The 23,487-nt window shown below is 36.9% G+C and overlaps 1 protein-coding gene across 1 annotated transcript in view; it reads left to right on the top strand.

Moving 5' to 3' along the window:
- The window catches only part of INPP4B (inositol polyphosphate-4-phosphatase type II B), a 948,429-nt gene that overhangs the window by 168,300 nt on the left and 756,642 nt on the right, over nt 1-23,487 (top strand). Inside the window, exon 4 of the mRNA XM_057502657.1 lies at nt 17,704-17,766. The gene's annotated coding sequence lies outside the window, so the exon portion shown is untranslated. The remainder of the gene's footprint in view (nt 1-17,703; nt 17,767-23,487) is intronic.

Below are 23,487 nucleotides of genomic sequence, written 5' to 3'. Positions count from 1 at the left end.
GGTTTTAAGCTACTACTTAAATTGCACACACACATTAACATAATAGGAGTATAGTTACATAACCAAAGCATATCTGTAATTACCAGCCATCTGCAGTGAAACCAAGAAAACCAGTTAGGCACCTTGGGCATTTGTGAAAACTTATCTATGATATGGTGGATATTGTCCAAATGAACTTGAACAGTCTGAGAGAAATCAGACAAATTAAAACAACCCATTCCTGGGGACTGTTCACATGCCATATGTTCTTTTAACAATAAATAGTTTGTAGTTGTAAGACTTTGGAGCGCTACAATTTGCACTTCTCCAAATTCTTGGTTGAGTTCCAACAGTATAGATCCAGTCCAATTTTGTTGTTTTACTGTATGCACAGGCCAGCTTAGATATCTCCTTCCTCATTCCCATGGCAGGTCCAGGAACTGGTGGGATGAGTGCATCTACAGCTGTAGCAGTGCGTGGGTCTTTGTTGGGGTTTTTTGATGATCATCTTCTGGCATGAGTCTTCCAGAGGGTGCAGATGTTGGAAGTTCTTTTTCATATCGTATCTTAGTTCATTTTCGGGGTAGCCCAATTAGGCTTTGATCCTCTGTATAAACACAAACAGACCCTTTGCCTACACTTTTATATGCCCTTTATACCCTTGTGTAGAACTCGTTGGAGGTTACCACACAGGAACTGCCCTTTTTTTTTTTTTTTTTTTTCTATCACTAATCTACACTTACATGACGAATATTATGTTTACTAGGCTCTCCCCTATACCAGGTCGCCCCTATAAACCCCTTTACAGTCACTGTCCATCAGCATAGCAAAATGTTGTAGAATCACTACTTGCCTTCTCTGTGTTGTACAGCCCTCCCTTTTCTCCTACCCCCCCATGCATGTTAATCTTAATACCCCCCTACTTCTCCCCCCCTTATCCCTCCCTACCCACCCATCCTCCCCAGTCCCTTTCCCTTTGGTACCTGTTAGTCCATTCTTGAGTTCTGTGATTCTGCTGCTGTTTTGTTCCTTCAGTTTTTCCTTTGTTCTTATATTCCACAGATAAGTGAAATCATTTGGTATTTCTCTTTCTCTGCTTGGCTTGTTTCACTGAGCATAATACCCTCCAGCTCCATCCATGTTGCTGCAAATGATTGGATTTGCCCTTTTCTTATAGCTGAGTAGTATTCCATTGTGTATATGTACCACATCTTCTTTATCCATTCATCTATTGATGGACATTTAGGTTGCTTCCAATTCTTGGCTATTGTAAATAGTGCTGCAATAAACATAGGGGTGCATCTGTCTTTCTCAAACTTGATTGCTGCATTCTTAGGGTAAATTCCTAGGAGTGGAATTCCTGGGTCAAATGGTAAGTCTGTTTTGAGCATTTTGATGTACCTCCATACTGCTTTCCACAATGGTTGAACTAACTTACATTCCCACCAGCAGTGTAGGAGGGTTCCCCTTTCTCCACAGCTTCGCCAACATTTGCTGTTGTTTGTCTTTTGGATGGCAGCCATCCTTACTGGTGTGAGGTGATACCTCATTGTAGTTTTAATTTGCATTTCTCTGATAATTAGCGATGTGGAACATCTTTTCATGTGTCTGTTGGCCATCTGTATTTCTTTTTTGGAGAACTGTCTGTTCAGTTCCTCTGCCCATTTTTTAATTGGGTTATTTGTTTTTTGTTTGTTGAGGCGTGAGAGCTCCTTATATATTCTGGACGTCAAGCCTTTATCGGATGTGTCATTTTCAAATATATTCTCACATACTGTAGGGATCCTTCTTGTTCTATTGATGGTGTCTTTTGCTGTACAGAAGCTTTTCAGCTTAATATAGTCCCACTTACTCATTTTTGCTGTTGTTTTCCTTGCCCGGGGAGATATGTTCAAGAAGAGGTCACTCATGTTTATGTCTAAGAGGTTTTCGCCTATGTTTTCTTCCAAGAGTTTAATGGTTTCATGGCTTACATTCAGGTCTTTGATCCATTTTGAGTTTACTTTTGTATATGGGGTTAGACAATGGTCCAGTTTCATTCTCCTACATGTAGCTGTCCAGTTTTGCCAGCACCACCTGTTGAAGAGACTGTCATTTCACCATTGTATGTCCATGGCTCCTTTATCAAATATTAATTGACCATATATGTCTGGGTTAATGTCTGGATTCTATAGTCTGTTCCATTGGTCTGTGGTTCTGCTCTTGTGCCAGTACTAAATTGTCTTGATTACTATGGCTTTATAGTAGAGCTTGAAGTTGGAGAGTGAGATTCCCCCTACTTTATTCTTCTTTCTCAGGATTGCTTTGGCTATTTGGGGTCTTTGGTGTTTCCATATGAATTTTTGAATTATTTGTTCCAGTTCATTGAAGAATTTTGCTGGTAGTTTCATAGGGATTGCATCAAATCTGTATATTGCTTTGGGCAGGATGGCCATTTTGACGATATTAATTATTCCTAGCCACGAGCATGGGATGAGTTTCCATCTGTTAGTGTCCCCTTTAATTTTTCTTAAGAGTGACTTGTAGTTTTCAGAGTATAAGTCTTTCACTTCTTTGGTTAGGTTTATTCCTAGGTATTTTATTTTTTTTGATGCAATTGTGAATGGAGTTGTTTTCCTGATTTCTCTTTCTGTTGGTTCATTGTTAGTGTATAGGAAAGCCACAGATTTCTGTGTGTTGATTTTGTATCCTGCAACTTTGCTGTATTCCGATATCAGTTCTAGTAGTTTTGGGGTGGAGTCTTTAGGGTTTTTTATGTACAGTATCATGTCATCTGCAAATAGTGACAGTTTAACTTCTTCTTTACCAATCTGGATTCCTTGTATTTCTTTATTTTGTCTGATTGCCATGGCTAGGACCTCCAGTACTATGTTAAATAACAGTGGAGAGAGTGGGCATCCCTGTCTAGTTCCCGATCTCAGAGGAAATGCTTTCAGCTTCTCGCTGTTCAATATAATGTTGGCTGTGGGTTTATCATAGATGGCCTTTATTATGTTGAGGTACTTGCCCTCTATTCCCATTTTGCTGAGAGTTTTTAACATGAATGGATGTTGAACTTTGTCAAATGCTTTTTCAGCATCTATGGAGATGATCATGTGGTTTTTGTCTTTCTTTTTGTTGATGTGATGGATGATGTTGATGGACTTTCGAATGTTGTACCATCCTTGCATCCCTGGGATGAATCCCACTTAGTCATGGTGTATGATCCTTTTGATGTATTTTTGAATTCGGTTTGCTAATATTTTGTTGAGTATTTTTGCATCTGCATTCATCAGGGATATTGGTCTGTAGTTTTCTTTTTTGGTGGGGTCTTTGCCTGGTTTTGGTATTAGGGTGATGTTAGCTTCATAGAATGAGTTTGGGATTATCCCCTCCTCCTCTATTTTTTGGAAAACTTTAAGGAGAATGGGTATTATGTCTTCCCTGTATGTCTGATAAAATTCCGAGGTAAATCCATCTGGCCCGGGGGTTTTGTTCTTTGGTAGTTTTTTGATTACCTCTTCAATTTCGTTGCTGGTAATTGGTCTGTTTAGATTTTCTGTTTCTTCCTGGGTCAATCTTGGAAGGTTATATTTTTCTAGGAAGTTGTCCATTTCTCCTAGGTTTCTCAGCTTGTTAGCATATAGGTTTTCATAGTATTCTCCAATAATTCTTTGCATTTCCGTGGGGTCCGTCATGATTTTTCCTTTCTCATTTCTGATACTGTTGATTTGTGTTGACTCTCTTTTCTTCTTAATAAGTCTGGCTAGAGGCTTATCTATTTTGTTTATTTTCTCGAAGAACAAGCTCTTGGTTTCATTGATTTTTCCTATTGTTTTATTCTTCTCAATTTTATTTATTTCTTCTCTGATCTTTATTATGTCCCTCCTTCTGCCTGACCTTAGGCCTCATTTGTTCTTCTTTTTCCAATTTCGATAATTGTGACATTAGACCATTCATTTGGGATTGCTCTTCCTTTTTTAAATATGCTTGGATTGCTATATACTTTCCTCTTAAGACTGCTTTTGCTGCGTCCCACAGAAGTTGGGGCTTAGTGTCGTTGTTGTCATTTGTTTCCATATATTGCTGGATCTCCATTTTGATTTGGTCATTGATCCATTGATTATTTAGGAGCGTGTTGTTAAACCTCCATGTGTTTGTGAGCCTCTTTGCTTTCTTTGTACAGTTTATTTCTAGTTTTATGCCTTTGTGGTCTGAAAAGATGGTTCGTAGGATTTCAATCTTTTGGAATTTTCTGAGGCTCTCTTTGTGGCCTAGTATGTGGTCTATTCTGGAGAATGTTCCATGTGCACTTGAGAAGAATGTATTTCCCGCTGCTTTTGGATGTAGAGTTCTATAGATGTCTATTAGGTCCATCTGCTCTACTGTGTTGTTCAGTGCTTCCGTGTCCTTACTTATTTTCTGCCCAGTGGATCTATCCTTTGGGGTGAGTGGTGTGTTGAAGTCTCCTAGAATGAATGCATTGCAGTCTATATCCCCCTTTAGTTCTGTTAGTATTTGTTTCACATATGCTGGTGCTCCTGTGTTGGGTGCGTATATATTTAGAATGGTTATATCCTCTTGTTGGACTGAGCCCTTTATCATTATGTAGTGTCCTTCTTTATCTCTTGTTACTTTCTTTGTTTTGAAGTCTATTTTGTCTGATATTAGTACTGCAACCCCTGCTTTCTTCTCACTGTTGTTTGCTTGAAATATGTTTTTCCATCCCTTGACTTTTAGTCTGTACCTGTCTTTGGGTTTGAGGTGAGTTTCTTGTAAGCAGCATATAGATGGGTCTTGCTTTTTTATCCATTCTGTTACTCTGTGTCTTTTGATTGGTGCATTCAACCCATTAACATTTAGGGTGACTATTGAAAGATATGTAATTATTGCCATTGCAGGCTTTAAATTCGTGGTTACCAAAGGTTCAAGGTTAGCCTCTTTAGTATCTTACTGCCTAACTTAGCTCGATTATTGAGCTGTTATATACACTGTCTGGAGATTCTTTTCTTCTCTCCCTTCTTGTTCCTCCTCCTCGATTCTTCATATGTTGGGTGTTTTGTGCTGTGCTCTTTCTAGGAGTGCTCCCATCTAGAGCAGTCCCTGTAAGATATTCTGTAGAGGTGGTTTGTGGAAAGCAAATTCCCTCAGCTTTTGTTTGTCTGGGAATTGTTTAATCCCACCATCATATTTGAATGATAGTCGTGCTGGATACAGTATCCTTGGTTCAAGGCCCTTCTGTTTCATTGTATTAAATATATCATGCCATTCTCTTCTGGCCTGTAGGGTTTCTGTTGAGAAATCTGATGTTAGCCTGATGGGTTTCCCTTTATAGGTGACCTTTTTCTCTCTAGCTGCCTTTAACACTCTTTCCTTGTCCTTGATCTTTGCCATTTTAATTATTATGTGTCTTGGTGTTGCCCTTCTTGGATCCTTTCTGTTGGGGTTTCTGTGTATTTCCGTGGTCTGTTCGATTACTTCCTCCCCCAGTGTGGGGAAGTTTTCAGCAATTATTTCTTCTAAGATACTTTCCATCTCTTTTCCTCTCTCTTCTTCTTCTGGGACCCCTATAATACGGATATTGTTCCTTTTAGATTGGTCACACAGTTCTCTTAATATTGTTTCATTCCTGGAGATCCTTTTGTCTCTCTCTCTGTCAGCTGCTATGCGTTCCTGTTCTCTGATTTCAATTCCATTAATGGCCTCTTGCATTCTATCCATTCTGCTTATAAACCCTTCCAGAGTTTGTTTCATTTCTGCGATCTCCTTTCTGGCATCTGTGATCTCCTTCCGGACTTCATCCCATTTCTTTTGCGTATTTCTCTGCATCTCTGTCAGCATGTTTATGATTCTTATTTTGAATTCTTTGTCAGGAAGACTGGTTAGGTCTGTCTCCTTCTCTGGTGTTGTCTCTGTGATCTTTGTCAGCCTGTAGCTTTGCCTTTTCATGGTGATAGGAATAGTCTGCAGAACTGGGACGAGTGAAGGCTGGAAGGACTTCCTTTCTTGTTGGTTTGTGGCCCTCCTCTCCTGGGAGAACAGCGACCTCTAGTGGCTTGTGCTGCGCAGCTGCGCGCAGACAGGGTTTCTGCTTCCTGCCCGGCTGCTATGGAGTTAATCTCCGCTGTTGCTGTGGGCGTGGCCTAGCTCAGGAAGCTACTCCAAAATGGTGGAGTCGCGTTGGAGCAGGAGCTGCTGGGAGGCTATTTATCTCGGTAAGGGGCCTCCCTGCTCCCTGCAGCCCAGTGGTTAGGGTGCCCAGAGATCCTGGATTCCCTACCTCTGGATTAAGTGACCCACCCTGCCCCTTTAAGACTTCCAAAAAGCACCCGCCAAAACAAAACAACGACCACCAAAAAAAAAAAAAAAAAAAAGAAAAAAAAATTTTTTTTTAATTAAAAAAAAAAAAAAGTTTTTAATTAAAAAAAAAAAGAAATAAAGTGGTCGTTCGTTTTTCTTTATTCTCCGGTGCCAGCCTCAGGCCTTTGCTCACCGGTCTTTCTGCCCTGTTTCCCTAGTATTGGGGTCCCTATCCCTTTAAGACTTCCAAAAAGCGCTCGCCAAAACAAAACAGCAAAAAAGCAAAAAAAAAAATGGTCGCGCGCTTTTCTTATGTCCTCTGTCGCCCAGCCTCCAGTGCCTGCTCACTGTTCTTGCTGCCCTGTTTTCCTAGTATCGAGCGCCCTGCACTCTGGCCTGGATGGCTGGGGCTGGGTGTTCGGCAGTCCTGGGCTCCGTCTCCCTCCCGCTCTGCCTGCTCTTCTCCCGCCGGGAGCTGGGGGGAGGGGCGCTCAGCTCCCGCGGGGCCGGGGCTTGTGTCTTACCCCCTTCGCGAGGCGCTGGGTTCTCTCAGGTGCGGATGTGGTCTGGATATTGTCCTGTGTCCTCTGGTCTTTATTCTAGGAAGGGTTGTCTTTGTTATATTTTCATAGATATATGTGGTTTTGGGAGGAGATTTCCGCTGCTCTACTCACGCCGCCATCTTCCGCCCCCTCCTACTATTGATCTTTTAACTTAGAAATTCTTAAAGACATTTACAAGGCTATATATACCCCAGAGCTAAAGCATGTCAGCTCTTCATGTTCCCAGGAAGATGGCATTTGTAGTCAGTTGTGAATATAACTCCTTGCAAACAAATAGCTTTTTAAACCACCCTAGAAAGGAAATTGCTGTTTTAAGTCCTCAATACTTAATTCAGTAAAATTCAGTAACACTGTAGGCAGTAAAATTGATAAAGATAGTGAAGCACTCAATAATAATTTTAACAGACTAAAACTCTTAGTGGTAAAATTTATAAGAATATCACAGAACCTATGGGGAAAACAATTAGCTGAAGCAAGAATTAAGAAAGATTTTAGTTTAGAAGAATATATCATTTAAAGCAGGTTTCTTGAACTTTAATATAACCACATATCACCTGAGGTTCTTGTTAAAATGAAGATTCTGACTCAGTTGGTCTGGGGTGGTGCCTGGAATTCTTTATTTCTAACAAGCTCCCAGGTAATGGTGATACTGCCAGTTTATGGACTACCCTTTGAGAATAAAGGGTCTAGACTCTGAGAATATGACTCTGGCAACAGCATGAGATAGAAAGTGACAAAATACAAAATAAAATATATAAAAACCAATTCAGAGAATAGTTTATCTGGATGTGTATCTGTGTTTGAATGTAAAAGGTATGGTATGTTGTAGGGAAAATGGAACGTTCCATGGCCAGGATGCTCACCTGACACTAATCTACGTGCCCACTGTGCACATGCAATGATGTAATGGCCTGCCATGTAGGCTCATGCTTACACACCTGTTGGCAATGAGTCATTATTGTCCATGTTGCTGTTTAAAGAGCTCTGCCCAGTGCTCCCCACAGCTGGCATAGACAGAGGCAGAAACAGACTGTAGACTTGCTGGATGTAGATGAGATTCTAGCACTTGACCTGCCACCATGAAAATAAAGCTTGGTGTAAACCCTTTTACCTTCAACTTTCCATTGTTATTATTCAGTCTCATAGAATCAAGTGAACTTACCCTGAGCTGAAATCCCCCCAGCATGACATATATGTAAACTGCTTTAAACTCTTAGGAGATAGTATCCATTCTAAATTCAAAATATAGTATGTTCACAATTCTAATGAAAAATAGAAAATAGTAAAGACATACAAAAAGTGGAATTTTTTCCTATTGCGTACTTTTAAAGTAAAGTGGGAGACTTCATGGTAAGAATTAAGTAATATATTTAAATAATAAGACACTAGGACAGAATATGTGCCATGGTGAAATAGCAGAGGTGTATTAGCTCAGCAGAAGAGTCAAGGGAACAGGATTGGTGACAGTTGCCTGCCTTCAAATCCTGCCTTTGCTCTCTGGTTCTGTGGCTCAGGTAACTTCCATAACCAAACAGTGCTTCAGTATCCTTACCTATAAAAGAGGACAGTAGTGTTATGAGAATTAAATGTATAAGACAGCAATTCAGGACAAGGCCTGATTTATATTTGGCAGTACTGTTTATTCTTATTATAATACTAGTAATAAGCTACTTCTTAAAACAATTTGGTCCAAGATTTAAAAAGTTGTTTTCAAAATACAGACATTTCCTTGAGTCCATTTTATTATTAAATTGCCTATGAGAAATTATTTTGATTTTTTGAATAAACAACAGAGTGAAAACTTATGGTAAGTGAATACAATTATCAGTGAAATCAAAGTATATCATTTGAAGAATATGTTCGTCAATTGAGCAAAGGGTCTTATTATTAAAAGGTAAAAGAGTAGAAGTTAATTATTCCTAGTCTTGGTGTTCAGCATACTTTAAACATGGGATGTGGTGCCTTTTTTGTTGTTATTTTATTTCTGCCTTTCCTCTGACATAGATAAGCATACATTTCAAAGTGCTTAATTACACTGGCTTAATTACAACCTTTGTGAGTTTTCATTATTGAAGCCTAATCTAGGTATAAATCAGAGAAGGAAAAGTTTTTTCTATCTTATTGCTCTAGACAGATAAATAGGCATTTATTGTATTTCTATATTCTACTTATATTTGCTTTCCAAAATTTAAATGCAGACACTTGTAAAAACCTACAATTCTAAACATTTGTTTGTTTTGTTAATTTTTTAATAAAATAATAAAAAGGGAAAATTTGAAAGCAATCCAACTGGTAGAGATTTTAGTATTTGCAAAAGGAAATAATTTCAGAGGCCACATATAACACTTAAAATCTTACTTTAGGTGTTTCCTGGATAGTGCAGCCCAAATCTAAGAAATTTCTCAGACATATGTAATGTTAAATACAGAAATATGTTTTCAAATGGGATACACATTTATGCTAGAGTGACTTTGATTAAGCAAAGCCAACAATGAATAAGAAATTTGGGGGAGAATTTTATATGTTGAAAATATGGAAAATGGCTTGTGTTTCAGGGAAAAGACTAATGTTCTGCCTCCAGGTGCTGTCTTGAATTATCACACTTGTGGATGCTGAAGAAGAACGTTCGTAGATTGAAAGCTCTTTTATTTCTTCCTGATGATCCTTAAAAATCTATCTGTGCTGCTTTTTTCAAGGAGTACAAACAAGTAATGGGGATTCCAATGCTACTTTAAAAAAATAAGCTTTATTGAAGTGTAACATGCATCTGGAAGAGTGAACAAATATTAAAGGTACAGCTTGATACATTTTTGCAAAGTGAACGCACCTGAAGACCCAACAGCCAGCTCAAGAAGGAGAATAGTTTCAGTACCACAAAGCTCTCTTTATGTTTTCTCCCAGTCACATATACCACACAAGAGGTTCCCCCACATTTTATATAAATGCAGTCATGTAGCATGTACTTTTTGCATGTGATTCCTCATCCTAAACATTGTGGTATTCATCCATTTGTTCATGTAACTGTGGTTTGTCCATTCTCATTTATGTATAACATTTCATTGATTTAATGGTTTGTTAAGTAGTTCTACTGTTAACAGAGATTTGGACTGTTTGCAGTTTGTCCCTACTGTGGAAAGTGCTCCTCTGTACATAATTTGGCGATGATAGTATATCTTTATAGTGGTTGTAAGCCAAGGAGTGGAATTTGACCAGACATACTGTGTATATGTCCATCTTTAATAGATACTACCTAACTGTTTTCTGAAATTATACCAATTTCCACTTTTGGTCCCTGTCAAGCAGGATATGACACTTCTATTGTTCCATATCCTTGCCAAGTCTTGATATTATCTGTCCTTTTTATTTTAGCCACATTTGTTTGCATTTAGTGGTATCTCACTGTTGTTTTAATTTGCATTTACAAAGCACTAATAAAGTTGAGGAAATTTTAATATGTTCACTGAAAATTTGAATGCCCTCCTTTGTGAAATTTTCTATTTATGTCTTTTGTCCATTTTTATTTATATATATATATATTTTTTTATTTTGCTATTATTAATGAACAATTACATGAGCAATATTATGGTTACTAGACTCCCCCTATTATCAAGTCCCCACCACATACCCCATTACAGTCACTGTGCATCAGCATAGTAAAATGCTATAGAATCACTATTTGTCATCTCTGTGCTACACTGCCTTCCCCATGACCTGCCCCCTGCTACATTATGTATGATAATTGTAATACCCCTTTTTCCCCTTTATCCCTCCCTTTCCACCTAACTTCCCCTGTTCCTTTCACTTTGGTAACTGTTAGTCCATTCTTGGGTTCTGTGAGTCTGCTGCTGTTTTGTTCCTTCAGGTTTTCTTTGTTCTTATGCTCCACAGATGAGTGAAATCATTTGATACTTGTCTTTCTCCGCCTGGCTTATTTCACTGAGCATAATACCCTCTAGCTCCATCCATGTTGTTGCAAATGGTAGGATTTGTTTTCTTCTTATGGCTGAATAATATTCCATTGTGTATATGTACCACATCTTATTTATCCATTCATCTACTGATGGACATGTAGGTTGCTTCCAATTCTTGGCTATTGTAAATAGTGCTGCAATAAACATATGGGTGCAGAAGTCCCTTTCAAACTGGGCTGCTGAATTCTTAGGGTAAATTCCTAGAAGTGGAATTCCTGGATCAAATGGTAATTCTATTTTTAGTTTCTTGAAGAAACTCCGTACTGCTTTCCACAATGATTGAACTAATTTACAGTCCCACAAGAAGTGTAGGAAGGTTCCCCTTTCTTCAAATGTCACCAACATTTGTTTGTCTTTTGGATGGTGGCCATCCTGACTGGTGTGAGGTGATATCACATTGTGGTTTTAATTTGCAGTTTCTGATGATTACAATGTGGAGCATCTTTTCATGTTCCTGTTGGCAATCTGAATTTCTTCTTTGGAGAAGTGTCTGTTCAGATCCTGTGCCCATTTTTTAATTGGATTATTTGCTTTTTGTTTGTTGAGGTGTGTGAGCTCTTTATATATTTTGGATGTCAACCCTTTGTTGGATATGTCATTTATGAATATATTCTCCCATAGTGTAGGATGTCTTTTTGTTCTATTGATGGTGTCTTTTGCTGTACAGAAGCTTTCCAGCTTGATATAGTTCAACTTGTTTAATTTTGCTTTTTTTTCCCTTGCCCAGGGAGATATGTTCAGGAAGAAGTTGCTGTTTATGTCGAAGAGATTTTTGCCTATGTTTTTTTCTAAGAGTTTTATGGTTTCATGACTTACATTCAGGTCTTTGATCCATTTTGAACTTACTTTTGTGTATGCGGTTAGACAATGATCCAGTTTTATTCTCTTACATGTAGGTGTCCAGTTTTGCCAACACCATCTGTTGAAGAGGCTGTCATTTCCCCATTGTATATCCATGGCTCCTTTATCATATATTAATTGACCATATATGTTTGGGTTAATATTTGGAGTCTCTATTCTGTTCACTGTTCTGTGGGTCTGTTCTTGTGCCCATACCAAATTGTCTTGATTACTGTGACTTTGTAGTAGAGCTTGAAGTTGGGAAGTAAGATGCCCCCTGCTTTATTCTTCCTTCTCAGGATTGCTTTGGCTATTCAGGGTCTTTGTGGTTCTATACAAATTTTAGAACTATTTGTTCCTGTTTGTTGAAGAATGCTGTTGGTATTTTGATAGGGATTGCATTGAGTCTGTGTATTGCTTTAGGCAGGATGGACATTTTGATAATATTAATTTTTCCTAGTGAAGAGCATGGGATGAATTTCCATTTCTTAGTGTCCTCTTCAATTTCTCTTAAGAGTGTCTTGTAGTTTTCAGGGTATAGGTCTTTCACTTCCTTGGTTAGGTTTATTCCAATGTATTTTATTCTTTTGGATGCAATTGTGAGTAGAATTGTTTTCCTGAATTCTCTTTCTGCTAGTTCATCATTAGTGTATAGGAAAGTAACAGATTTCTGTGTATTAATATTGTATCCTTCAACTTTGCTGAGTTCATATATTAATTCTAGTTGTTTTGGAGTGGAGTCTTTACGGTTTTTTATGTACAATATCATGTAATCTGCAAATAGTGACAGTTTGACTTCTTACCAATCTGGATGCCTTGTATTTCTTTGTGTTGTCTGATTGCTGTGGCTAGGACCTCCATTACTATGTTGAATGAAAGTGGGGAGAGTGGACATCGCTCTTTTTTTCCCAATCTTAGGGGAAAAACTTTCAGATTCTCACTGTTAAGTATGATGTCGGCTGTGGGTTTGTCATATATGGCCTTTATTATGTTGTGGTTCTTGCCCTCTATACACATTTTGTTGAGATTTTTTATCAAGAATTTTGTTGAATTCTTTTTCAGCATCTATGGAAATGATCATGTAGTTTTTGTCCTTTTTTTTGATATGGTTGATGATGTTGATGAATTTTCTAATGTTGTACCATCCTTGCATCCCTGAGATGAATCCCACTTGATCATGGTGTATGATCCTCTTGATGTATTTTTGAATTTGGTTTGCTAATATTTTGTTCATTATTTTTGTATCTATGTTCCTCAGGGGTATTGGTCTGTAATTTTCTTTTTTTGTGGTGTCTTCGCCTGGTTTTGGTAATAGAATGATGCTGGCTTCATAGAACGAGTTTGGAAGTATTCCCTCCTCTTCTATTTTTTGGAAAACTTTAAGGAGAATGGGTACTATGTCTTCTCTATATGTTTGATAAAATTCAGCGGTGACTCCATCTGGCTTGGGGGTTTTGTTCTTGGGTAGTTTTTTGATTATGGATTCAATTTTGCTTCTGGTAATTGGTCTGTTTAGATTTTATGTTTCTTCCTTTGTCAGTCTTGGAAGATTATACTTTTCTAGGAAGTTGTCCATTTCTTATAGGTTATACAGCTTGTTAGCATATAGATTTTCATAGTATTCTCTAAAAATTCTTTGAGTAGTGTCTGTTGTGGTTTTTCCATTCTCATTTCTGATTCTGTTTATGTGTGTAGATTCTATTTTTCTCTTAATAAGTCTGAGTAGGGGTTATCTATTTTGTTTATTTTCTCAAAGAACCAGCTCTTGGTTTCATTGATATTTTCAATTGTTTTACTCTTCTCAATTTTATTTATTTATTCTGTGATCTTTACTATGTCCCTCCTTCTGCTGACTTTAGGCCTCATTTGTTCTTCTTTTTCCAATTTTGATAATTGTGACTTTAGACTATTCATTTGGGATTGTTCTTACTCCTTTAAATAGGCCTGGATTGCTCTATACATTCCTTTTAAGACTGCTTTCGCTGCATCCCACAGAAGTTGGGGCTTTGTGTTGTTGTCATTTGTTTCCATATATTGCTTGATCTCCATTTTAATTTGGTAATTGATCCATTGATTATTTAGGAGCTTGCTGTTAAGCTTCCATGTGTTTGTAAGCCTTTCTTTTTCTGTGTACAATTTATTTCTATTTTTATACCTTTGTGATCTGAGTAGTTGGTTGGTAGAGTTTCAATCGTTTTGAATTTACTGAGGCTCTTTTTGTGGCCTAGTATGTGGTCTGCTCTGGAAAATGTTCAATATGCACTTGAGGAGAATGTGTATACTGCTGCTTTAGGGTATATAGTTCTGAAGATTCTGTTAGGTCCATCTGTTCTAGTGTGTTGTTCAGTGCCTCTATGTCCTTACTTATTTTCTGTCTGGTTGATCTATCCTTTGGAGTGATTGGTGTGTTGAATTCTCCCAAAATCAATGCGTTGCATTCTATATCCTCCTTTAATTCTGTTAGTATTTGTTTCACATATGTTGGTGCTCATGTGTTAGGTGCATATATATTTATAATGGTTATATCCTCTAGTTCAACTGACCCCTTTATCATTATGTAATGTCTTTCTTTATCTCGTTATTTTTTTTTTGAAGTCTATTTTGTCTGATTCACGTACAGCAACACCTGCTTTTTTCTCCCTATTGTTTGCATGAAATATCTTTTTCCATCCCTTCACTTTTAGTCTGTGTATGTCTTTGGGTTTGAGGTGAGTCTGTTGCAAACTGCATATAGATGGGTCTTGCTTTTTTATCCATTCTATTACTCTGTGTCTTTGGATTGGTGCATCCATTCCATTTACATTTTGGGTGATTATCAATAGATATGTACTTATTGCCATTTCATGCTTTGGATGTGTGGTTACCAAAAGTTCAAGGGTGGTTTATTTACTATCTAACCATCTGATTTAACTCACTTATTATGCTGTTATAAACACAGTCTGATAATTCATTATTTATCTCCCTTCTTATTCTTCCTTCTTCACTCTTTATAAGTTAGGTGTTTTATTCTTTACTGTTTTTTGTTTCCCTTGACTGCTTTTGTTGATAGATGATTTTATTTTTTTGCCTTTAGTTAGTATTTGGTATTTGATCTTCTTTCTTTGTTGTGATTTTATTTTCTGTGGTGACATCTATTTAGCCTTAGGAGTACTTCCATCCAGAGCAGTCCCTTTAAAAAATAGCCTGTAGAGGTGGTTTGTGGGAAGCAAATTCCCTCAACTTTTGCTTGTCTGGAAATTGTTGAATCCCTCCCTCAAATTTAAATGATAGTTGTGCTGGATACAGTATTCTTGGTTCACGACCCTTCTGTTTCAGTGCATTAAATGTATCAGTCCATTCTCTTCTGGCCTGTAACGTTTCTGCTGAGAAGTCTGATGATAGCCTAATGGGTTTTCTTTGGTAGGTGATCTTTTTTCTCTCTCTGGATGCCTTTATTACTCTGTCCTTGTCTTTGATATTTGCCATTTTAATTATTATATGTCTTGGTGTTTTCCTCCTTGGGCCCCTTGTGTTGGGAGATCTGTGTGCTTCCATCATCTAAGAGACTATTTCTTTCCTCAGCTTGGGTAAGTTTTCAGCAATTATTTCTTCAAAGACACTTTCTATCCCTTTGTCTCTCTCTTCTTCTTCTGGTACCCCTATTATGTCAATATTGTTCCGTTTGGATTGGTCACACAGTTCTCTTAATATTCTTTCATTCCTAGAGATCCTTTTATCTCTCCTCTGCTCTAGCTTCTCTGTATTCCTGTTCTCTGATTTCTATTCTATTAACAGCCTCTTGCACCTCATCCAATCTGCTCTTATGTACTTCCATCGATTGTTTCATTTCTGTTATCTCCCTCTGGACTTCATCCCTTAGGTCTTGCATATTTCTCGGCAGCTCCATCAGCATAGTTATGACTTTTATTTTAAATACATTTTCAAGAAGATTGGTTATATCTATCTTTCCAAGCACTCTCTCTGGCATTGTTTGAGTGATTTTAGACTGGACCGGGCTGTTCTGCCTTTTCATGGTGATAGAAGTGATCTCCGGCAAGTGGCGCATGTGTCAGCTGGGAGAACAAAGGCCCTTTCTGCTTGTTGGTCACCTTTCCCTTCTCTGCTGCCTGTGCCAGTTACCCACACACAGAGTGCAGTCTCTGGGTTAGTTCACTGAGCTGCCATAGGTGGCTTGGGATGGCTTAGGGCACTGCCGTGTGTTGCAGGTGCACAGTGTGTATTCTCCTGTGAGAGCAGCACCCCTTCATGCCTTCTGGACTTTGTGCCAGCTTTTTCTGTCTGTGCCAGACAGCTGCATGCTGGCAGCAGCATCTGGGTCTGGCCCAGTTAGCTGCGCACTGGGAGAAGACTCTATGTGGTTGCTGTGGGCAGGGCTGCACCCCAGCTGGTCTGAAGCAATGGTGGGTCAGCCAGTTTTCTTGCAGTGCCAGCAGGGGAGAATGAATGCAGGATGCTAATCACCATGAGGGACCTCGGATCTGCATTGCCACCCAGGGGATTAGGGTGTCTGAAGTTCCTTAAGATTCCCAGCTTTCTGGGTTGAGTGTGCTGGGATGATTTTGTCCACCTGTTAAACCCTTGTCCCTTTAAGACTTTTAAAGCACCCACTTTTCTTTTGTCCCAAGGGAACCAGCTGTGGGGACCTGCTTGCAGTCTCCTTCTCAGATTTTACTTTTCTGTTTCTCTAATATCCAGTACACCATGCAATGTGTGTCTGTGCTACTGGTGCAGATTACTAGGACTGGTTATTTAGCAGTCCTGTGCTTCCACTCCCTTCCCACTCTGATTCTTTTCCTCCCGCTGGTGGGAGGAGTGCTCAGGTCCTGCCAGGTCATGGCTCTGTATCTTACCCTTTTCTTGAGATGCCGAGTTCTTGCAGATGTAGATGTAGCCTGGCTGTTGTACTGTATCTTCTGGTCTCTCTTTAGAAATAGTTGTATTTGCTGTATTTTCAAAATACATATGGTTTTGGGAGGAGATTTCTGCTGCCCTACTTATGCTGCCTTCTTGATCGCCTCCCCAAACCTATATCCAGTATGATATGATTTTAAGCATTCCACCATGTGGCCCACTAGGACAGTGATTTTTAGTGGGGTAATGATATATTTGTAAAAAGGAAAAGGATGATAGTAATAATAATAATGATGTTTATAATTGTATTAGCTTATATCCATTAGTTCTGTGTCCTTTATATGTATTTATCTAATTTCTTTATCCTGTCAGCCCTATGGAATAGGAAGAATTATCATTCTGATGTTACAAATAAAAGGTGAAGGCTCACAGAATTTAATTTACTTGCCCAAGTTCACACAAGTAGTAAAATGTGGTGGTGATTGCAGTTATATGACTATTCTTACAATGATTGTTATAGTCAATTAATCAAAGTTGCTTTTAAGAGTTAACCTTTTTTCAAATAACTTTCTTATGAGGTAAATTTAAAATTCTTTCCTATCTATGTGACAGAGCTTTCTGGAAAGCTGTTGCTCAGATGTCTTACATAAAGTACTATTCTCCTCATTGTAACATAGAAAAACTTTGAAATTGCATCTTATAAGGAGGATAATCTGCAGTTATTTAGAGAATGATCCCACAGTATGTTGTTTTATCACTTTTGTGGAAATATGGAATAGGAAAACACCCCAACTTCCATGAATATTTTAAAACCCATAGTCACTGGGGGAGGGAAGAAAGTGAGTTTAAGTAATTGCAAATTTCATTTCAGTCAGGTGTATTCCAAGTAAATTTTCTGTACCAACATGGCTTACATCTTATCTTTTGAAATAATGCTTTTCCTTGCCTGGAATGTTAGTCTTGTTCTCATGTGAGTAAAAAGATAGAAGCAAAGAAGACAGGGCAGAGTACCTGCCACAGTCACCCATAGTCTCAGCTGCAGGAGAGAGGGGACCTTTGGGAAATTTATTTGGCATTTAAAGCAAGTGGTTCCCAAGGCAGCTGGTGAATGTAGCTGAATATTTTGTTAAATGATTTTCCTCTCTGACCTTTATTACTAATGTATTTAAAGAGTAAAAAGGGAGGTTGTTTTTATTAACCTCATTTCTCTTTTCCTACAGAACCCAAAGAAATGGTGTTACCTGGCAAGAGATCTGCTCTCTCTTATGAAAAATCAGTCCAAGGTAATGCTTATTTTCAATTAGTATTTTTTTAGTCTGTTTAATGCATTAAATTCTATGATTACTGGTTTTAGCTATTGAATAACCCATCAAAAAAGTAAATCATTATCTGAAAAGTAGAGAGAATGTCTTTTGATAATCTCCGTATTCATCAAGTGAACAGTAACTTTTAAAGTACATATTAGCTTATCAAAACATTGTGGATAATGGTTAATTTTCTGACACGACTCTTGCATTTATGTTAAAATATGAAAAGGATCTTGACTAGAATATTGTATTCTCTTTGTTTGGCAAAACTCCAGTTAGTGTATCATATTTACAAGTAACAGACAATAAGAGAATTAGATACTTGTCAGAGCACAGTGATGAAATTTTTCTTTTTATTTAAGCATTAGTCAGATTGCTTTACATATTATTTTTTGAATATGCAAAAAACTCAGTACAAATTCCTATAAAACTTCAAGTTTTATGAAGATACCCTCACATAAAACACAGATTTTTTTTGGAAAGACTGAATTATATCATACAGTTGTTGAATACATAGCATGCTTGATTATGCTCAAAAGATTGTATATTTAGTTGTTAAAATTTCAAATTGCTATGTGATTTATTTACATATGTTGGTCTAAGAATATGAACAGACATGCAAATATTCTATGACATATATATGTAAACAAAGCATGAGTATAGATGCAGATATACAATGTGTGTATGTTTTATGAATAAAGATGCTATCTCAAGAGTTTTATAGAAAAGTTTCTGAAAGCTTAGAATTGTGGTGGAAACTGGGCTCATCTATCAATACTACCTACTTACATACCTATGAAGATATGATGTCACTGTATGTATATGAACAAACATAATAGATTTATTATGATTCATATTAGGCTGCATACAAATGGGAACTAATTGGGTTTTATCTGACACATTGTTGAATTCCTTAGAACAAGTGAGTGCTGAAAAAAAAGGTAGCATTTAAATTTAATGAATATCACCAAAAAACTTGTTTCTGAATTTCAATTTGCAGTTGAATAAAAATTGTTAGGTTTGATTACAAATTGAGGTGTTTCTACTTATTTCTGGATTTCAGTTAATTCTTTGAAGGAGATATAAATCCCTTAAGGAAGTAGCCTCTCTCCCCTAAAGGGGATTTTGAATTGTAGGCACTCTATTCAAGTTTTATCTATGCTAAAATGTTATTTCAAACTATAAAATAATTTTATTAGTATAAAATATTTAAAATGTTTTAAAATGTATTTAAATAATTTAAAATATTTTAAATCTATTAAGGGTTGCCTTTTTCATAGAACTATTAACCTATAGGACTCTTCAAAGAGAGATATTATAATGAGAAATAATACCTAGACAATATGTGGAAGAGGTTAAAGCTGAGCTCTGCAATATAGAACTAAGGAGATAAGTGGTAGAAAAGTACTTGATGAGGGGGAATCAACTAAGGATGACACAGCAGGGAGAAGGAAACATACTAAATGAGATGAAACCAGTAGGACCCATGACTATCAGAATAAAAATAAAGGATGAAGGAAGCATAGATTATCTAGTATACATTCATGCGAGATTTTTCTTTTTTTTGGAAGTATGGGTATGCTAATATATTCAATTTTATTAGGCTTTTATTTTATTAGTGTAAGAGGCAGATAAACTTACTTTGAACCAAATGCAGGAAAGGAAGAGTTAGGACAGAAGGAGGAAAATTTCCAGTAACACAGTTAATGAATTTCTAGCACTGTGTATCTGGAGTAACAAAATTTGCTTCTTCACAACATGAGAACAAAGCAACAGTTTTGTATATTGTCAGAGTCCAAGTGCTTTGGTCTAATAAACTCCCAAAGAGCTTATGCTCTGGCACATGTGCCTTTGTTGTGGAGGTAAGGAGCGAGTGTGAAGGAGTAACTTGGGTGGGACGAATGGTGTCCACATCATCATTTCTCTATGCTGGTCCTTTGAGTTCATTGAAATAAGGGTGTTTGCAATCTTATAAGCATTCCTGTTAATAAGGCAAAGAATGCAATGTATTGATGTTGACTCTATTATCTCAGGTGGAATATGTACATTTAAATTTGATGTTTAAATAGTAAAGTTTAAGATATACTAGTGATGATGCTATTTTTAGATGAATGGGACCATTCAGCTTTTCTCAGTTTGATGATAACCTGTTTATTTTGTGTAGGAGTAACTCTGGAAATGGATCTCAGAGAGCAGTCTGTTGGATTAACATGCATTTTTATGTGTGCAAATACCTGAAAGTTCTACATTTGACTCTTTTAAAAGGGGTATTTGAATAACTGTCCATGTAGTGTTTTATTATGTGAAATTACTTATGTCTATTAGTCACAATATTCTTAATTTTGTCATCCATGGAAAGAGGTAACTTTAATCAGGTCAAAAGATCCTTCTATATACCTAGTTAGATTATGTACAAAAATAGAGACTGTTATTCTGTTCCATTTTTACTTAGGTTTATATGTCCTGGAAATAGACTGAATTTTCATTAAGAAAATTTCCTGTCTGTAATTTTTTTTATTATGTAGGAATATTAAGTTTTATTCTCACATATATTTAACTTTTTCTGTAGGAAATTGAAATGGAATATTGAGGATTCAGAAGCTTTTTGATGTATGCTAAGTTGAAATCAAGGCTTAGCATAAACACAATTTTAAGAATAGAAAATAAGGGCTAGTGTATAGTGTTACTTATGTTCAATAGCACTAAGAAATAAGTTACAGATATATATTTTAGAGATTTGTTTCATTGTGATTTATTATTTATTACTGGCTGTAGAAATGTAGCTGTAGTATATGTTGAGAGTAACAGGATAAAAATATCTGATCTGTTAGGAGCTTCCTAAAAATTTTATTTTATATTACTTCTATGCTGAGTATAAGGTAACAATGGAAAGTTAATCATCAAAACTTCCAGGTTGATCAATAAGTTAATGACCAATTTATTTAAATGAGAGTTAAAAATACTTCTTAAGCACTAGATAAAAGGTGTCATTTTTGTCACATTTTCTGATTTAGGTTCCTTGTGTGGTATATGGAATGCTTTACAGAAATGTAGCTATGACATCAGGCAAAGCATGTTCCTCAAGAGTACTGCAAGTCAGAGAGTAAGTTGTTGAGCATTTTAGTAGAGAACTGATTAAAAAGTAATTCTTAAAGCGGATTTACATGGAAAGTGCTATTATGATAATTTTAAAGAATTTGCCCTTTTTTGTTTTAATGATTTTTGTCATTTGCAGAAGTTTGTGGTATACTTCAGTTTTCTGAGTATTAGATTCTGTGGCAAACACCAACTTTTAAAAGTGTTATTAAAGACCTCTAAGACTGTAAATTATAGTGTTTTCAAGAACTGATTCCTGCTAATATTCAAGTTCTTCTATCAGTTCCCACCTATGTTTCTTACCTTATTTCTCTCTTCACTCCATACCCTAAATATTCTTTTCTTTCATTATATTGAAAACTCCACTCTGAATGCTCAGTCTTCTTTCTCCCGCATTCCAAAGCCGACATAATCTTCAAACTCTTTAAGAAGCCTTCTGAGTGTCTCATCATACTACAATTATTTCTCTCCCTCAACCCATATTCACTTGGTAAAGTCGCCGAGATGCAGTAGCTGCCTCTCCATAACTGATTTGCTTATGTTGCCACATAGCTGTTCTAACATGTGAGTGTGTGTACATATGTACATATAAATAATTATTATATCCAAAGGTACAGAGATATGGGATTCTTTTTCCTTCAATATGATTGTAAAGAAGATTCTTCCATCATCCACTTTGACTCCCACTTGTGAGAGAAGTACACCAATCTTGAATGAATGAGCTCCATGCATCTATCTCTAGGATTTCCACTGAAGGAATATTTAAAGGCTCTTTTGTATCATGAGAGTTCTAATTTAGCTGATTTACTTGAGAACCTACTCTCTATCACATCTTTTCAATGAGAATAAAATATAAATTTCAAATATACTAATTTGTAAAACAAATTATTTTCAACTATTGAAACACAATCTTCACCAAAGGGAGACTGCGTAATTTTATCACTGATTGATTGGTTTTGCACTGCTCTGCATACTTTGTTGAAGAAAAATAGCCAACCTGAGCTACTCAGCAAAGGCTCCTGTTGCTAAAGAGAAAACCCCGCCTCTGAGGACCCTATCTATTGCATGTCTTACATCAGAATCACTAGAAAAAAGGGTTATATTGTTATTTGCCACCTCATTCATTTATTCATTCCTTCATCAATTCAGTGTTAATTTACTATAGTCACAAGTGCTCTGGCTGGAGTGGAGGTACATGCAGAACTCGAGAGTCTCTTTCCTGTTCTACACATACACACACACACATACATTTAGAGGCTACAAAAGATCCTTTTTTATGCTTTTAGAACCTATCTCTGTGCTCCTTATCATTCTTCATATCAAGTTCAATTTCTTCTATGTTCTTCTATACACCATCATTCATGTGAATAGCTAGAAGCCATTCAAGCAGTCCTTGAAAACACTTTTTAAGTTTTCAGTAATTGTTGAATGTCATGCCTAGGAATTTTTTGCCAATTTTAATGTGCACACATGTTTGTGGAGATGCAGTCTGAAGTAACATATTTCCAGCTCCACAGCAGAGCCCTGCTAAACTAGGAGCCTAAAGTATCCAAATGTTAGACATGGAGGTTTGAGAAGAGCCCTGGGTGTTTGGGAAGTTGAGAAGAAATTAGGACTATTGGCATTGGGGCAGGTCCTTTGGAAATTGGGGCTCCCAGGGAATTGCCAGTTCCCAATGAGGACTAAGGACTTTGAGGGAATTACTTCCTTTAAGGCTTTAGCAGATGTGTTAGTTTTCATTAATTCAGTTTTGCAGGACTAGTATTACTTAGGAAAGGGAAGCAAATGAATGGGGTTGGAGTAGTGTGGTCAGAGGGAAATAATTTATAGAGTGTCCACTGGACTTCAAAAGTGTGTCTATATGCATGTTTGTTCCTTTCTCTCTAGATATATTTGACATTTTGAAAATTATGCCACTAGATGTCAGCAGTAACCTCCTAGGGTTCCTGTGGCCTTAATTTGTAACAATAAAAAAGTTGGTACCTTATGGGAATATCTTATCTAAGAGTAGTAATTAATGATTTTAAAAGTTTATGAATTATTTTTTGAGTTATGAGAAGGATTACAAACATCATAAAACATTTTGGAAATATTTTTTAAACTGGTTTCCGTTCACATGTAAAAAGTGACTTTTACTTCCAGTATTCCCTCTACGCCATGAGATGAGACAAAGAACTATGTGCTTGACTTAGTAATTTGTCATAAATTGTACCTGACGCCAGAGCCCTAGACTTCTGTTTCAATGCTTTATGGTTCACTTATGCCATGATTGCATGAGCATTTGTGCTTTGGGCTTGTTTGGTTCTGTTTTTGTAGAAGCATTTTTGTGCTACAGCCCATCAGAAGATTGTGGTATAAATTTTTCAGCATCCACATCCGTGTGCTGTTTACTTAGTAATGTGTAAATTTTCCTGCATCTGTGCTCTGTTGTCATAAGATACTCACAACATTTTGATAGATGCCAAAGAGTATTATGAACAAAAAAAGTGTTTGCTCACCAGTTGAAAAAGAAAACAATCTAGAAATATGAAATAAATATTTTCCATGAATTATAAAACATATAATTGTGTAGTCCTAATTACCTAAAACAGCAGATAAAAG

The sequence above is a fragment of the Manis pentadactyla genome, chromosome 5 (assembly GCF_030020395.1).
Source record: "Manis pentadactyla isolate mManPen7 chromosome 5, mManPen7.hap1, whole genome shotgun sequence".
Taxonomy (NCBI): domain Eukaryota; kingdom Metazoa; phylum Chordata; class Mammalia; order Pholidota; family Manidae; genus Manis; species Manis pentadactyla.
This window is presented reverse-complemented; position numbering and strand designations above follow the sequence as displayed.